We start from the raw sequence: 19,490 nt of genomic DNA, 5'->3' as shown, positions 1-19,490 counted from the left end.
TTCCAACCCAGGAATGAAATATGTTGTTGAAATGGAATCCTATGAAGTCATTGCACATCGTTGTAGGTCAGTTGTTTTGACACTTCCATCAAGATCCTACTTACCTAGGGTCACCCAGTATGGGCCAGAGGTAGCATTTGCCTCTTATCTTTAGAGTCTAAGTATTTTCATGTAAACAAAATCCTTATAGGACTGTTGCTGTTAGCTGTCAAATTAATGTAACCTCTTTTAAGTGAATAAGCATGGTTATAGATCAAAAGAACACATAAAGCAGTTACATTAAATCAGAATGCACTTTCAGTTACATAGACTATGGTGTACAACAATAATAAAATCACCTTTTTCTAAGTCAACCACATTTTTTTCTAGATGGCTCCAACATAGAATTAGCTATTTTCACTCTCATGAAAATCACAATAGAGTTCTCCAAACATTCTAGGTTTTCCTATGCACCTTATATTCCTTCCTTGCAAATTGTCACCAAAGTCATAAACAACAATCCAATTTTTCCTGTCACTCAAGTGACCAAGGCCTCAAAATTGGTTCAGGATAACCCCAAAATCTTTCAGAAGAGCTCCAAATGACAATAAAGGAAAGACAAAGTCCAACATGTACTGTCAGGGACAACTTACCAGGGCAAAAAAATTATGTTTTTGTGTCACCAAAAGGCAATAAGGGCAGATGATGTTGGCTGGAAAGGGAAACAAAGGAGGGTCCTAAAACAAAACTAGCTTTTCAGCTGTAGAGATGGTGGCCTTTTATCTGTTCCCTTTGTTCAGGGCCAAGGAGCCATAGGTATGCTCCCCCACCCCAGTATTGGAGTCAAATGATGCCACCAGGGGGAACTCATCCCTTCTTGGTAAACAATTTCATTACCAACCTCCACCCCAGAATCTTAATTTTAAACGTGCCCCTGTTCCACCAAGTGGGTATACAGTGGTGAATAAGACAAAAATTCCTTACTCACATGAAGGTTACTTTCTAATAGTAAGAGACTTACTTATAAGAATCCAGTAAAGGGCTAGGGTTGTGGCTCCGTGTAGAGCACTTGCCTCACATGTGTGAGGACCTGGGTTTGATCCTCAACACCACATAAATAAATAAATAAAAATAAAGATACTATGTCCATCTACAACTACAAAATAAAATAAAATAAATAATCCAGTAAAGCCATACAAATAAATAAATAAAAATAAAGATACTGTGTCCATCTACATCTAAAAAATAAAATAAAATAAATAATCCAGTAAAGCCATACATGGTCAAAGTAAATTTGCTAATGGCAAATGTTATAATGAAAATAAAATAGAAACAAATGGGATAGGGACTAGAGTGTGTATGGGGTGAGGATTCTTTTGATTTTGTGCTTAGGGAAGCATATTAGCCATCTTTGGGCTGGTTCATGGAACAGTGAGAAGGAACCAACCATGTGACAATCTGGGGAAGAGCATTCCAGATAGAGAATCAAGGAAGTACAAAGGCCCTGAAGTGAAGGCAAACTTAAGACTGTTGGTGGAGTAGGTTGAAGTTCAATGTGACTGCTGCCTACAGAGCAAACAAGTCTTGGTGAATTGCAAAGAGGACTTTAAAGCATTGAGGGCATTGAAATGTATTACACCTATCAGTTTGCTCTGTGGAATCTTGAGACTGATAGGTCTTGTAGTGCTTCAAGTAAGAAATAGTTGAAGGGGCTGTGGTGTAGCTCAGTGGTATGAGGTACTGGGTTTGGTTCTCAGAACCACATAAAAATAAATAAACAAAGGTATTGTGCCTATCCACAACTAAAAACATTTTTTAAAAAGAAATAATTTTGGCTGGTTCATGGAACAGTGAAAAGGAACCAGCCACGTGATAATCTTGAACTCAGATAGTAGAAGAGAGACAGAGAAGTGGATACATTCAGAAACTATTTTTGAGGTAGAGTTGATTGAATTTCCTGATGGAATGAATGTTAAGGGTGAGGGAAAGAGAAGAGCCAAAGATGATTTTTAAATTTTTGTCATGTGACAGAGTAGACAGTGTTGCTATTTACTGAGATGAGGGAAAAGGTGCAGTTTGGAAGTCAAATCAAGAGTTCAGTGTTGGGCATTTTGAATTTGAGATGCTCATTAGACATCCAAGTGGACTCACTGCAGTAGCATGACTGGAGATTAAGATTTGGGTGTCCTTACCATAGAGATGATTTTTGAAAAGGTGGGACTGTGTGAAATCACCTAAGGAAAGGGCAAACCTGGAGAATAAAAAAAGTTTTGAGACCCAATATTTAGAGATCTGTTAGAGTAGAAGCACTTGCTGGTATTTGATGAGTATATTCAGTGGGAAAGGTGAAATGACGGTTGATGATAGATAGGTCTATGATAACTAGCAGCTGAATTTTAACCTATGATTTTATTTCTTAATAGCTTTTAATAAGCCTGTGAAGTGTGCATGTTTGGGGGATGGAGGAAATGCCAGGAGGTACAAACTAGTTTGATGCAAGTGAAATTCAGTGTGTGGCTGCAGAACTTACTGCCCTGGTTTTCATCTGCTTTGAACTTTCAGCTGCATCTTAAGTGGCTGTAATTGAAAGCAACTTATTTGGAGCAGTTGCCTGCTTTTCATTAAGAACTCTGCTAGTCTCTGGAATAAAGTTATACATATGGACCCTGGTTGCTTGTTGGGATAAGGGTTCCAAAGGGTCTAAATCCTGAACTTCACAGAGGAAATTGTGAATTGAACACTAGGAATGGCTTCCTCAACCACAAATACACTTTTAAAAAATTTATTTTTCTTTTTCTTTTCTCTTTGGTAGAAATGTTCCTTCTATAGGAAATATTCTCATAGTAGAATCAAACTTATAAAAAAATTTTATATTAAATATTTATATTACATATAAAAAATAGTCTAATCCCTCATCACCTCCCATTGGGCTCCAAACAGGCTTGCAAATAAATCCTCTGTATTATAATGTGAAAGATCCTTAGGTGTATAAGATATCCTAATATTTTCAATGGCATTGTACTTTTAAAAATTTACACATGTATTTAAACTAGCTTATAGAAGGAAAGCACTTTTCATGAAAATACAGTGCATATTCTTGTTAGAGGTAAAATAAGACAGGGAAATTATTTTTACTAATAAACCAGTAATTTATTTTGCCTCTTTCTCCATTTTATGAATATATTAAGTGTAGGAAAGTATTGCATATATTTTGGCATTGGAGTTGGGAAGTGGAGCTTATGTGCCAGTGCTGTGATTTGAATGTGTTCCCCAAAAGTTCATGAGTTGTAAACTTAATCGCAAAGTTCATATATTAATGATATCAGAGATGGTTCCTTTGGGAAATCATGAGGATTTTTTAATGAGTTACTTTGCCCCACAATTTTGTTAGAATGCCAGAAAATGGACTAAGACAGCCAGCAAATATGATAGCCTACTCACTAACAGTGCTTTTAAGCTAGCCCCCATTTTTCCCTTTAAGAAATACAGTAATGAGCTGATTAACATTTTGCACCCTTTAAATTCATTCTAGAAGTTGTTGCTTTAGAAGAGCAGTCAGTAAATATTTTCTGTAAATGGCCAGTAAAAATTTAGTCTTTTGTGGCTATATGGTCTCCATCACAACAACTCAACACTTGGATTATAAAGTGTAGAGAGTTATTATAGACAAATTGGAATGGCTCTGTTCTAATAAAACTTTATTTTTGAAACAGGTCCAGGGTTGGATTTGGCCATGGGCTGTAGTTTGCCTACCTCTGCTATAGAAGATTATTTTAGCTGGAAAGTCTGGGGCTAGACTTATTCCCAGTTCAGATACTTTAAAACAATTTTACATATCAAACCAAATGATAAGTGAGGATATTCTCTACATTTGATGATCACTAGTAATCCTACAGCTGTATCTAAAGATTATTGTTTAATATTTCTTTATAATATGTTCTACTCAGTAGGATTCGAGGCTGCCAAGACATCACCAACAGGTTATTAAAATCAAATAGATCATACCATCACTACCCTTACCAGTCTAGTGGGAGACAATGTAGGAGTAGTTACAATAGCAGACTTTGAAGCCAGATAAATATTAATTCTTATTTTGAATATTAATTCTTATTCCTTTACTGATATGCTATCTACTAAACTTTTGTTTCTATAAAATGAGTTACTTCATGTAAAATTTGGTACTTAGTAAGTACTCCATAGGCATTTGCTATTCTGTCAATTTCAGTTGTTGCAGTATTTTAAAAACAGATTATCAATAGAAAAGTTTTTTTAGACAGTTCCATTTTTTATTATCTAGTGTTTGAACTCTCAAACAAATTACCTTGTATGGTACTTGTCTGAAATGAGTGTCTTTTAGCTAGGCTACAGTAACAAACTCTTCCCATACAGAGCAAGGCAAACAGATCAGGACATTGAGATTAGTCGAATGTTGTTCTACATGAGTCAGATCAATCAATCTTATTCAGCATGTTTTACTGATAAACAACCCTTCAATTTCCAGGCCCCATGGACAGTGGTTACAAATTCAGATTTCTCCAAGACATTACTATTTTTGACCTTGATAAACATATGTGTTTTACCTCAAGTTGGTGAGTAGTTTCCAAATGGGATATGTGTGTGTGTGTGTGTGTGTGTGTGTGTTTTAGAGAGAGAGAGAGAGAGAGAGAGAGAGAGAGAGACTTTAAAAAGATTAGATATCTTATTTAACTTGAGTAGAGAATGTTCTGTTAATAATAATTGGAAGAGGTAGGTTTCTGGAATATTCATTTGGTTTGGACCACAGACAAACAAGATGTTTTAGATTTTGATGCCTGGAGGACTTTCCTGACACTGTATATTTTCCATAAATCTGTATGTTTAAAGTAGCTATGGTGAAAATTATCTTTGCTACCAGGAAGCAAGAAATTAATGTTTGTAAACTGCTTTAAAGTTTTAGTGATATAATAATATTCCAAATATTCTTATAAAATGTTGACTATCTTTGAATCCTGAAACATTATAGCATGGTTTAAAATGATCAGTTTCTTTCCTCAACTAACATTATGTACATACCTATACTAATAATAGAAATGGCCCATTTTTGCTCTCCAGTCACTGTCGCCTTCTTCAGTGTCCTAGAGCAATTCTGCCTGCCAAAGTCTGGTTACCTGCATTAGGATCTCCTTAGCAGAAAGTAGCTAGATGAACATGTGGCATATCTGCTGGAAAGGTCTATATTTTTACCAAGAAAAGCTGTCTGTCTTGAGTTAGTACTGCAGGGAGTATATTTCAAAGTGGCCAATAGTAGTATGTAGAGTTAGATGATCAGTTAGAGTTTCAGAAAAAGCATAATTATGTACATGTAAGAGCAAAGGCACTAGAGGAAGATAGACCTGTGTTCAAGTTTTACTTCTGCCATTTACTTTCTGTAAATGACCTTAAGAAATTTGCTTAACACTTTAGATCCATATCTTCATTTCTAAAGGAAGAGTGATAATAATATATCTAACTCAGTTAGCCAATGCATGAAAGGGCTTAGCACTGTGACACTAAATAGTAGTTACTATTAATACTCTACCAGCATTCTCCCTTTCAGGTAGTTAAATACTACTAATTCTGTAAGGAACATCTCCAAGTCCTTTCTGATCCCCTGGTGGTACTTAATACCTTTCTTATGATGTTCATCCTATTTTTCTTTATCTTATAATCACAAATATGCTTTTCTCATACCTCCATATTAGACAGAAAGTATCTTGAGAGTAGGGATGGTTTTTATGTATCTTTCACAATAACTAGCAGTACCTTGCATATAGTATAACTTAATACTTGTTGAACTGAATTAGACTAAAATGGTTTATATTTGCAATATACTTACAAATAAATACCAGAAGTTGGTGTCATCTTGTGACTTCACCATTAGTCTTTCCCCCTCTTCTTTCCAAGGTCCAGTATATATCCTGCATCGATAATTCAAGATTTCATGCAATAGAAGTGAATTGGGAGTTTACAGGGTTTCCAGGAAGACATTTTCTGTAATACTCACAGCAAGTCATAGAGACCCAAATGGAAATAGACTCTGCTAGCAAATGGAAATACACACTGCTGGATCAATTCAAAAAGTATTTATTGAGGTTATATTATATGTAAGAATTTGAGCTATGTGTATGGGGAAAGAAGTTCTAGGGGAAAAAAAGAAAGTCTGAGGGGAGAGAGATGAACTATGACTGGGAGAATACTTGTTTATTTCTTGTCTAGTGAAGTTCTAGGTCTTGGTGGCTAATATATGGAGTGTATGGTATGACTATGGAGGAGCAAAGGCTGCTTAAGCATATAAAACGTTTGATAAAAAAGGGGGGGTTGGGTTGTAGCTCAGTGGTAGAGCATTTGCCTAGTATGTGTGAGGCACTGGGTTTGATCCTCAGCACCACTTAAAAAAGTAAATAAATAAAAAAAAAGATATTGTGTCCATCTACAACTAAAAAAATTTTAAATAAATAAATAAAGTAAGCCTTGGGACAGTGGCTCTCAATTTGTCTGCTCTTTGGAAACACCTTGGGGGAGTGTTTTAAAAATAGTGATGACTGGGTTCCACCCCTGGGACATTCTGATGTAATTGGTCTGGGGTATAGTTTGGGAACTGGAATTGTTTTTAATCACCAGGGGTGATTAAGATGTGCAGCTGAGTTTGAAATCATGGCTTCAGAATCCTGTTTCTGTAGAAAACCCAAGTGGTTATTTGGTTCTAGTCAGTACTTCTGGCTTAGTATGTTCATTTAAATCAAGGACATTCCTTGATATTATTTAGTAATCCATTTATTAGAAAAAATTGTTCTTTAATAACAAAATTATTATCATGATTCCAATAGGTCCATTCATGAAGGAAACATTGGAAAATACTATATTAATTTCTTATGGTTTCTATAAAAATTACCACAAATTTAGTGACTTTAAATAATTAAAATTTATTATTTTATAATTCTAAAAGTCCAAAAACCTAAAATCAAATTGTCAACAGGATTCTGTTCCTTCTGCAGGTTCTAGGGAAAAACCTGTTCCCTTGCTGCATCCAGGTTCTAGAGGCTACTCCTGTTCCTTTGAATCAAAGATTGCATCAGTCTGACTTCTCCTGTTATATCTCCTTTTCTGGTTCCTGCTTTCCTCTTATAAGTGTTCTTTGATTACATTGGACCCACTTGGGTAGTCTAGGATGCTCTCCTAGTCTTGGTTTGCTTCATCACATCTGCAAAATTCCTTTGTCTATGTAAGGTAATATATTCAAATGTTTCAGGGTTTAGGATGTTAACTTATTTGAGAGGCCCTCATTCAGCCTACCATAGGGACTAATGGTGACAATGATACTAGTACTGATAATATTTTAAAAAAAGATCATGAGCAAGGCCCTGTGCTAGATACATTAATGTCATATCTTGGTTAAAACTATGAGTTGTATATAATTTTTATCCCCCAATTTTAGATGATGAAATTGAGGCTCATGGAGCTTATGACTTACTTAAGTTCACATAACTAATTGGTGAAGCTGGATTTCAAACCCAGGGAGATCTAAGTTCAGTGCCCTAACTACTAGTCAAGACTACTTTCCCTAGTGCTACTACTCCTGACTTCAAGGGTTTAGTCATTTATTGAGTAGATATGATAGTTTTGAATGCATACAAAGTATTAGACATTTTGGTGCAGTAGTAAATGAGAAAGTTCCCACTTGACATTATGGAGCTCATATTCTTGACAAGGGTATAGTAACTATAGAAACAAATAAAGTTAAGTAGTAGTGGTAAGTGCTGAGAGGAAAATTAAAGTAGGGCAAGGGGACACAGAGCGACAGGAGGTGAGGGTACCACTGAGTTATTGTAACTAGCTAGAGTGGTTAGAAGATGGTTCCAACCAAATTCCTGAAAGACACAATTGTAAATGTCATAACCTTGAATGATGATATCCTGAAAGTATCCATAATCCAAAATCCCCCAAATCACCTTTTAATCAAATTTAATCTGAAAGATTAAAATCCTGAAATATCGAAATGCTGAAAGCTGAAATTCCCCAAACTGCAGTGCCCATGGAAAACAATTAAAAGGCAACATGAAACTGGGCATGGTGGCGCATGCCTGTAATCCCAGTGGCTCAGGATGCAGGAGGATTGTGAATTCAAAGCCAGCCTCAGCAAAAGCAAGGTTCTAAGCTGCTCAGTGATACCCTGTCTCTAAATAAAGTACAGAATAGGGCTGGGGATGTGGCTCCGTGTTCCAGTATCCCTGACTTCAATTCTCGGTACAAAAAAAAAAAAAAAAAAAAGCCATATAAGAGGAGTAGAAAGCTGAATTCTGGGGGATGGGCCATGTGATAATGTGATATAGCAATAAGGAAAGCTTTAGTCTAAGACTATGTCACTTGTATTAATTGGCATTCTACCTGGCTGATAGAATTCCAAGAGCTTTTAATGAATTAAATCTCCATTTTCCTGAAGAAGCAAGAGAAGTTACTAGTTGGTTTGATGATAATTATATACATGGTAGGATACCCACTTGGATTAATATAATAAAAACTGAAATATAAGTTTTTTATGAAAATGGAGAAATCAATACCTTCAAATACTGTTGGTGTTAATGAAATATAGTCTAGTTACTTTGAAAAGGAGTTTGGCAATTCTTCAAAAATATAAGAGTTACCATGTGCCCCAGCAATTTCACACACAAAGGGAAATGATAACATATGTCCATACAAAGATTTGCATATGAATATTCATAGCAGGAGTAATCATAATAGTCAAGAAGCAAAAAGAATCCCAATGCTAATCAACTAGTGGATATACAAGCAAAATGTGATATATCCGTATAATGGAATAATATTCAGTATTAAACAGGATGAACCTCAAACCGTTATGTTAAGTGAGAAAGCTATGTGTGAAAGACCACATATTGTATAATTCTATGTATACAAAATGTCCAGAAAAGTTAAAATGTATAGAGACAGAAAATAGATTAGTGTTTAATTAGGCCCTTTGGTAAGAATGAGGAGTGACTACAAATCCAACCAATTGGAGACTTAAATACAAGAGTGAATAAGAGAAAACTCCTCTTGCCTGACTGTGTTTAACTAGGGAATTATACTTTTCTGGCCTTCAGAATTGTACTGGAACATTGGCCCTTCTTGGATCTTGAGTCTTCCAGCTTTCAGACTGGCACTTCTACCAATACCTCTCCTAGTTCTCAGGACTGTGGACTTGGGTTGAAATTATAATTTACCTGGGTATTTACCTTGCTAACTGCAGATTTTGGGACATCTCAGCCTTCATAATTGCCCCAGCCAAATTCTATCTTTTATCTACATATATTGTTTTTGTGGATAACCTTGAATAATACATATTTTGTTTATCCCTTTATTCATTGACAGACATTTGAGTTGCTTCTACTTCTTGGCTATTGTGAATAATGCTGCTATGAACATGGGTAGATAGATGTCTTGTTGAGACTCTGCTTTACATTATTTTGGATATATACCCAGAAGTGAGATTGCTGTATCATAGGGCTTGTGCCATTTTACAATTCCACTGATAATGCATAAAGGTTCCAATATCTCTACATACTGACCTACACTTTTTATTTATTTATTTATTTATTTTTAAATAGTAGCCATCCTAATAGGTGAGATGCTCTCATCAGGGTTTTATAATTTATTGTTAATTGACAGATAATAATTATATATATTTATGTGTTACAATGTGATGTTTTGATTTATGTATATATTGTAGAAAGATTCAATCTAGCTTATTATTATAATCATCACCATCCCAATTTATTGTTTGTGATGATAATGTAAAAATCTATTTTAGCAATTTTGAAATATACAATAAGTTATTTTTAAATTACAGGATCATGTGGTGCAAAGATCAATAAAATATTTCTATTAACTGAAACTTTGTACACTTTGATCAATATCTTCCATTTTCCCCATACCTCCCCTATCACTTAGCTTCTATGAACCACTTTCTACTATCCTTTTTATTATATATACATTTTTAGATTTTGTATATAAGTGAGATCATTCAATATTTTTCTTTTTGTACCTGATTTATTTCATTTAAAATAATTTCCCCTGGTTCCATCCATGTTGTTGCAAATAAAAGAATATTCTTATATTTCTGTATATTTACAACATTTTCTTTATCCATTTGTCCATTGCTAGAATCTTAGGTTTATTAGATATCTTGGCTATCGTGAATAATGCTGAAATGATCATGAGAAGCAATAATTTCTTTGACATGCCAATTTCAATTCTCTTGGTTATATACCTAGAAGTTGGAATGCTGAACTATGTTGAATTTGTATTCTTAGTTTTTTTTAGGGAATTGGCTAGTATTTTCAAAAATGGTGTATTAATTAACATGTTCATGAATAGTATACAAAAGTTCTGTTTTATCTACAATCTCACCTACACTTATCATTTATCTTTTTTTAAAGAAATAAGTAGCATTTATTTATTTATTTTTTATACATTTTTAAAATTGTTAATGGACCTTTATTTTACTTATTTATATGTGGTGCTGAGGATTGAACCTAGTGCCTCACACATGCTAGACAAGTGCTTTACCACTGAGCTACAACCCTGGCCTGACTTATCATTTATCTTTTAGATACAATTGTTGTGAGGTGATTACTTATGTGGTTTTAATTTGCATTCCCCTAATACTTAGAGATGTTGAAGTTTTTTGGTATATATGGTGGCCATTGGTATCTCTTCTTTTGAGAAATGTCTGTTCATATTATTTATTTGTTCTTAAAATTGTTATTTGATTTCTTGCTATTGAGTTGCTTGAGTTTCTTATATATTTTCTATATTAGCCCCTTATCAGATGAATGGTTTACAAATATTTTCTACCCATGGGCTTCATCTTTACTCAGTTAATTGTTTCTTTTGCTGTGCAGATTTTTAGTTTGTCTTAATCCCATTTTTCTTTGTTTTAGTTTCTGGTGCTTTTGGAATGTTATCCAAGAAATCATTGCTCATAACAATATTGTAGAATATTTCCCCTAAGTTTTCTTTTAATAGTTTTACTATTTCAGGTCTTGCATATATTTATTTATTCAGTTAGCAGTATAATTTTCACTATTTTAACCACTAAAGCAAAATAATGACACATCTGATTAAAACAACATTGAAGAAAAATGAATTAAAAGCAAATTTCAGGGCTGGGGATATGGCTCAGTGGTAGAGTACTTGCCTGGCATGTGTGAGGCACTGGGTTCGATTCTCAGCATTGCATATAAATAAATAGAATAAAAGTCCATTGACAACTAAAAAATATACTTTTTAAAAGCAAATGCCAATTTTTATACCCATTACCTTCCTCATCCCCTTTTTTTATTCTTCTCCTGAGAGGTAAAAAATATTGACAAGTAGGTATGTATTTTTCTATACCTATTTACATACAGGTATATACATATTTGTTTATATGTAGAAATATGTCATTTGAGTTTTTAAGGAAAAAATAGGCTTGTACTATAAATATTATCCTGCAACTTCTTTTTACTAATTTTAACAATTTTTCTTTGGGATTCTTCAATATCAATAAATAGGCTTTGCTCTATTCTTTTTAAAGCTACATGATTATATTTCATAATATGGATGTATTATAGTTTATTTAATTGGGTCTTACATTTATATCATTTATCAATTTTGAGTAAATTTTTTCATTTGGTGTGATAAAGGCTTAGTTGTATTCTTATTCATGAGGCTATCTGATTTTCCCAGCACCATTTATTAAATAGATTGTGTTTTCTTCATGCTGTGTTCTAGGTGCCTTTGTTGAAAGTAATTGGTCATACATTTTTTAGTTTATTTCTAAGTTTTCTGATTTTTTTCCATTGGTTGATATATTGACATTTATGCCAGTACCAAGCTTTTAACATTTATTTTTAACTGACACAACATTTATACGTATTTATGAGGTACAACATGATGTTTTGATTCATGTATGCATTAGGTAATGATAAATACAAATTCAGGATAATCAACATATCCATCACATTAAATTTTTATAATTTCTTTATGGTGAGTACATTCAAAATTCTCTCTTCTAACTATTTTGTGATATACAATGTATTATTGTTAATTATATTCACTCTATGGTGCCATAAAACACCATGACTTATTCCTTCTCTGTGTAACATTAGCAATATATATGTTGGCCAAAATCCCCTCATCTCCTATATTTCATACTCTCCCCAGTGTTGGTAATCATTATTCTACTCTGAACTTCTATTAGATCAACTTTTCTGGATTACACTAAGGAGTAAAATCACTTAATGTTTGTTCCTGACTTACTTTACTTAACATAATGTCCTCCAAGTTCATCCAGGTTGTTGCAGATGTCAGGGTTTCATGCTTTCATAGCTGAATAGTATTCCAATATGTATAAATATCACATTTTCTTTATCTGTTCATCTGTTGATGGACATTTTGGTTAATTCTATATCCCAGTTATTGTGAATAGTACTGCAGTAAACATGGGAGTACAGGTTTTTTTGGCAGGCTATTTCCTTTGAATACTCAGTAGAGCGATTGCCAGGTATTATAGTAAATTCTATTTTTAAGTTTTGAGGAAATTCATACTGTTTTCCATAATGGCAGTACTAATTTACATTCCTACCATTAATGTAAAAGAGAGTTTCCTTTTAAGCTGGGTGCAGTGGCACACGCCTGTAATCCCAGTGGTTTGGGAGGCTGAGGCAGGAGAATTGCAAGTTCAAAGCCAGCCTCAGCAAAAGCAAGGCTGTAAGCAACTTAGTGAGACTCTGTCTCTAAATAAAATACAAAATAGGGCTGGGGGGTGGGGCTCAGTGGTCAAGTTCCCCTGAGTTCAATCCTTGGTACCCCCTTCCCCCCAAAAAAGAGTTTTCTTTAATCCACATCCTCAGTAATATGTGTTAATTTCTAATCTTTTTGATAGCCATTCCAACTGGGGTAAAGAGGTATCTCATGAATTTGATTCGCATTTCACTGAGGAATAGTGAGGTTGTGCATTTTTTCATGTATCTTTTGGCCATTTGTATGTCTTATTTTTATAAAAGTCAATATATTCTTGTTTTGATTACAATAGCTTTAAATATATTTTAATATCAGGTAGTGTGATGCCTCCAACTTTGTTCTCTTTACTTTGTTTTTGTTATTTGGCATCTTTTCTTGTCCATAGGAATACTGGGATTTTTAAAAATTTCTGAGAAAATGGCTTGGATGTTTTCTTAGGGATGTGGCTAGAGGAAGTAGGTCACTGAGGGCATGCCTTTGAGATTGTATTTTGTTCATTGTGAACAGAGCTCTCTCCCTCTCTATTTCCTGGTTGCCATGTCCAGAACTGCTTTCCTCTGTCAAGCCCTTCTGCCATGAGATCCTATTTCACCTCAGGCCCAGAGCTATAGAGTCAGCCAACCATGGACTAAACCTCTAAAGCCATGAGCCAAAAATCAATTTTTCTTCCTTTAAGTTGTTTTTGTCAGGTCTTTTGGTCAGGATGAAAAATCTGACTAAAATAATCAGTAATAAAAAGTCTCCACCAAAGTAAAGCCCAGGACCTGATGGCTTCAATGCTTAATTCTACCAAATACTTTCAGAAGAACTAATATCAATCCTTTTCAAACTCTTCCAAAATTGAAAATGAGGGAATACCTCTAAGCTCATTTATAAACCAAATCCAGATAAGGATATTACAAAACTACAAGGAAACTACAGGCTAATCTCCTACCTGCCTATTGTCACTGCCCAGTTAAGCCATAACAGTGGATTAATGTACTGATTAGGTTAAGTTTCTCATAATCCAATCATTTCATCTCTAAACTTTTTGCATTGTTTCACAGGTGAGCTTTTGAAGGACACCTCATGTAAACCATAACACTGAATTAATTTCTTTATTCATTATTGGCCTGTTCAGTTTTTCTATTTCATCATGATTCAGTTTTGATAGGTTACATATTTCTAGGAATTTATCCATTATTTTTAAATTGTTATTTTAATTGAAAATATTTACTCTAGGTCACCCAGTTTATTTGTGTATAGTTGCTCATAGTGGTCTCTTATGAACTTCAAAATTCAAAGTATATAACTACAGGAATCATCAAACAAAAAAGGAAAGCAAGAGAGGGAGAGAAAAATACATGATCTACAATTAACCAGAAAATAACAAAATGCCAATAGTAAGTTTGTTACCTATTGATAATCACTTTGAATGTATATAAATTATCCAATCAAAAGACTTTGAGTAGTGGGGCTGGGGCTGGGGCTCAGCCATAGAGCACTTGCCTAGCATGTATGAGGCACTGGGTTTGATTCTCAGCACCATATGTAAATTTTTAAAAAAAGGTCAATCAACAACTAAAAAATAAAACTAAAAATTACAAAAAGACTTTGAGTAGCTAAATGTATTATAAAACAAGACCCAAATATATGCTGTCTATAATAGATTCATCTCACCTCTAAGGACATGCACAGATTGAAGGTGAAGGGATGTAAAAATATTTCATGCACATGGAAAGCAAAAGACAGAATAGCTAAACTTATATTAGACAAAAAAGACTTTTAAAGTCAAAATCTATAAGAAGAGAAAATGTGGTCATTATACAATGACAGTGGGGTCAATTATTAAAGATGATATAATAATTTTGAATGTATATGAACCCAATATTAGAGCACCTAAATATATTAATAGATCAGAAGGAAGACATAGACTTTAATACAATAAAAATAAGAAGCTTCAATATATCACTTTTAAAATTGGACAGATCATATAGACATAAAATAAATAAAGAAATGTTGAATTTGAACTACATATTAATCCAAATGGATCTAACCTATATTTATAGAATATTACATCCAACAAAATGAACATTTTTCTTAAGCGCATGTGGGACATTCTCTAGGATAGATGATATGTTGGGTTACAAAACAGATTAACAAACTTAAGAAGATCAAAATTATGTCACATTTTTTTTACCTCAATGGCATGAATGTAGAAATTAATAACAGGCGAAACCTTGGAAAAGGCACAAATATGTGGAGTTTAAACAACATGATCCTGAACAACCAGTATGTCAAAGAAGAAATTGAAGGATAAATTTCAAAAACCTCTTTGAACAAAAACTGGTGTATATATATATATATATATATATATAAAATGGAATTTTACTCAGCCAAAAAGAAGAATGAAAATGTTTCATTTGCTGGTAAATGGATGGAACTGTAAAAAAATCATGTTAAGTGAAATAAGCCTGACTCAGAAAGTCAAGTTGCAAATATTTTCTGTTATATGTGGAATCTAGATAGAGAGAAAAAGGAATCAAAAAGGGTATCCCATGAAAAATAGAAGGGAGATTAGTAGAATAGAAGTGGGAGACAATGGGTAGGGAGAATGGGAGGTAAAGGGGAAGAACTAGGGAATGAAATCAAACAAACTATGGTATGCCCATAAATGAATGTACCACACTTTTATATATAGTTATAATGCATTATTAAAAGATAACAAATTACATTATTGTGTAATGGATTCCACTATTATACATAATTAAAATGCAAAGGTAAAAATAAATAAATGGGGCTGATACAAGAGTAAAAAGAAAATGAAAACACAAAATATATGAGACACAGCAAAAGCAGTCCTGAAAGGGAAGTTTATAGCAATAGACCACCTACATGAAAAAAGACAGATCTCAAATAAGCAACCTAACATTACACCTCATGGAAGTAGAAAGGGAGAAAAAAGTAAGCCAAACCTATCAAAGAGAAAGAAATAAGAAAGAACAAATCATAACTAAACAAAAGAAAGATTAGAAACAACAGAAAGATCAACAAAGCTAAAAATTGGTTTTTAAAAAAGATGCACGATATTGACAAGACTTTAAGTAGATTAAAAAAAAAGAGGGGGGGGGGCTGGAGTTGTAGCTCAGTGGTAGAGCACTTGCCTGGCATGTGTGAGGCCCTGGGTTTCATCCTCACCATCACATACAAATAAATAAACAAAATAAAAGATCCATTTACAACTAGAAATATTTTAAAAAGGAGGGAGGACTCAAAATTAGAAAAGAGGAGGCATTACAACTGATATTACAGAAATATGAAGGACCATTGTGGTTTTGTTCAGCAGTTCTCTATTTATGATTTTGAACATCATTTCATGTTCTTAATGGCCATTTGTATATCATATTTGGAAAAATGTCTATTCAAATTCTTTAAGTATTTTTTATTTGATATTTTGTTGTTGAGTGATAAAAATTATTTATTTATGTATTCTGGATTAAACCCTTATTTGATATATGATTTGCAAATATTCTTTGATTTTATAGGTTGTCTTTTCATTCTATTAATGATGTATACAGTTTTGAGTTTGATGTAGTCCCATTTGTATACTTTTGTTTTGGTTGCCTATACTTTTGATGTTATAGTAAATAAATCATTGCCTGGTTCAATGTCATGAATCTTTTCCCCTGTGTTATCTTTTGGGAATTTTGTAGTTTTAGGTCTTACATTTGTTTTGATATCTGGTATAAGATAAGGGTCAAATTTCATTGTTCTACATGTGGATACCCTGTTTTCCCAGTACCTTTTTGTTGAAGAGACTGCTCTTTCCTCTGTGAAAGACCCAGGCACCCTTGTTGGAGTTAGTTTAAGATATATGCAACCATTTTTTTTGCTATTATATTCCATTGGCCTATTTGACTGTCTTTATGTCAGTACCACAGTGTTTTGGTTACTTTAACTCATTAAATTTTGAAATCAGGGAATGTGAGGCCTTCCAATTAGTTCTTTTTAAAAATTATTTTTGCTATTCAGGGTCACTTGAGATTCTGTATGAGTTTTATGATGAATTATTCTATATCTGTAGGAAAATGCCATTGGGGTTTTAGTAAAGATTGCATTGAATTGCTTTGTGTGTACTGACATCATGACAATTATAAATTTTCCAATCTATGAATGTAATTGTCTTTCTATTTATTTGTATCTTCTTTAATTTTTTAGTTTTTAATGTGTTCATCCTTCACTTTCTAGATTAGATTTATTCCTGAATATATTATTATTTCCTATCCTCTCATAAACTGATTTGTTTTCTTAATTTCCTTTTCAGATTGCTCATTGTTAGTTGTTTGGGAGCGTTTTTAAATAATTATTTGAACTTGGATGTTGAAAATGAGTAAATCACAGAATTTTCTTACACAGAACATCATTAAAACTCATCAACTTGGGGAATACTGATGGCATATTATGATCATTCACTATATGTAAGGCATCAAGCGTTTGGCATGAACTCTTCTAATTTGTAACAATCCTATAACAATGTTTACTATAACTATTCTAATTTAACAGATGAGAAAATTAAGGCATGGAAAGTAACTTGTTCAATATTACACAGGGCGATACAGACACAGGAGTAGGAAAAGAGGCCAACTCATAATATGTTTGCATTAGCAAGATAAAGCAAAGTAGCTAATGGAAATTAGATTTTTATTCCTTTTATTGCTTCTTAGGAATAAATGTTCCCATAGTTTTGATACTAAGAATTGAATCCAGGGCTTTATGCATATGAAAAATGTAGTTTTATCACTGAACTACACCTCCAGCCCTTTGTGCCTCACTTTTTTTTATACTCAGAATTGAACTCAGGGGTGTTTTATCACTGAGTTACATCCCTAGTCCTTTTTTATTTTTTTATTTTGAGACAGGATCTTGCAACATTGCTGAGGTCTTGCTAAATTGCTGAGGCTGGCTTGAACTTGCAATCCTCCTGCTTTACACTCTCAAGTCACTGGGATTACAGGTGTGCACCACAGTACTCAGCTTGTGCCTCACTTCTAATATAACAGCAGTGGGAAGAAAGGATGAATCAAAATCTGGTTCTCTTTCTGATGAATAGAGGTGGAGTATGGAGGAATTTTTCAAATATCAGCTAGGGAATAGAGCTGCTTAAAAGCATATTTTGTGCATAGTGCTGCAATAAACATGGGAGTGCAAATTCACAATAGCCAAGAAATGGTAAAAAAAATCCTTAGATAGATAAAATAGATAGAAAATGGGATGTAATTCAGGCATAAAAAAGAACAAAATCCTGTCATTTGTGACAATATGGATGGAACTTGAGATCATTAAGTGAATTCAGTCAGATACAGAAAGACAAGTAACTGTATGACATTGTGGAATCTAAAAAAGTTGATCTCATAGAAGTTGAGAATAGAATGGTGGTAACCAGAGGCAGGAAGAGTGTGGGGAGAGAGATGGAGAAAGATTGATCAGAGGGTACTAAGTTACAGTTGGATAGGAGTAAAATGTTCTGGTGTGCTATTGCATGGCAGGGTAACTATAGAAAAGAATGAACTGCACATCTCAAAAAAAAAACTGTAAGACAGCATCTTGGAAGTTTTTGCCATAGAGAAATGACAGATATATTTAACCTGATTTAAACATTACACAACATATACATATATCAAAATGTCACGTTATACCATAAATATGTACAATTTTATGTATCTGTTAAATTTAATTAACTTTAAAAAAGTATATTTTGTTTTAGATGCTGTGATGAGACTGAGCTTAACTTCCTCATTACTTCCTTTATAAAAGTCAAGTTCCTTAAATTGAGGTGGGGAGGGGAATAAGATATTGTAGCAGCATTGACCAAAGCCTAAAACTAGAGGGTCCATGTCTATAAGCTGATACATTTAGTCTGAAGAAAGACACTTAGGCTGTAAGAATCTCTTTCTTTGGTATCAGATATGAGAGAATGGGACAAAAGTTATTTATGTATTTTTTTTCCAATTTAGTCTCCCACACCCAAATATTTCTATATTTTAGTTTTCTGTTTAAATATGCTCTTCCATAAGTGCACAGAGATGCTTTTGAATCCATTGATACACCCTGGTGGGCTGGAGATCATTGCAATGGACTGACTCAAAATTACTCAAACTAGTCTAGAACTATTTTGAAAAAGCAAAAAAAAATTACTTGTTATGTCTGTAATAGAGAGGATTTATATTTTGAATGTAAGATTAGATTCTTACTATTTTAGTCCACTTTTGCCACACTGTGACCAGTATGCCTGACCAGAATAATGTAGACAATGGAATATTTTTTTCAGACATAAAGAAGAAGGAAATTATGGCATTTGCTGGTAAATGGATGGAACTGGAGACTATCATGCTAAGTGAAATAAGCCAATCCTCCAAAACCAAAGGCCAAATGTTCTCTCTGATAGTAACACATAAGGGGGAGGGAGAGGGAAGAATAGAAGTTCATTGGATTAGACAAAGGGGAATGAAGGGAAGGGAGAGGGAATGGACATAGGTAAGACAGTAGAATGAATTGGATATAACTTTCCCATGTTCATATAAATACATGACCAGTGAGACTCACGGTATGTACAACCATAAGAATGGGATCCTAATTAGAATAAGTTATACTCCATGTATGTATAATATGTCAAAATACACTCTACTGTCATGTATATCTGAAAAGAACAAATAAAAAATAAAGTTTTCAGTTAC

This window comes from Marmota marmota, unplaced genomic scaffold, assembly GCF_001458135.2.
Source record: "Marmota marmota marmota unplaced genomic scaffold, marMar, whole genome shotgun sequence".
NCBI classification, from domain to species: domain Eukaryota; kingdom Metazoa; phylum Chordata; class Mammalia; order Rodentia; family Sciuridae; genus Marmota; species Marmota marmota.
Note: the sequence above shows the minus strand (reverse complement) of the source record.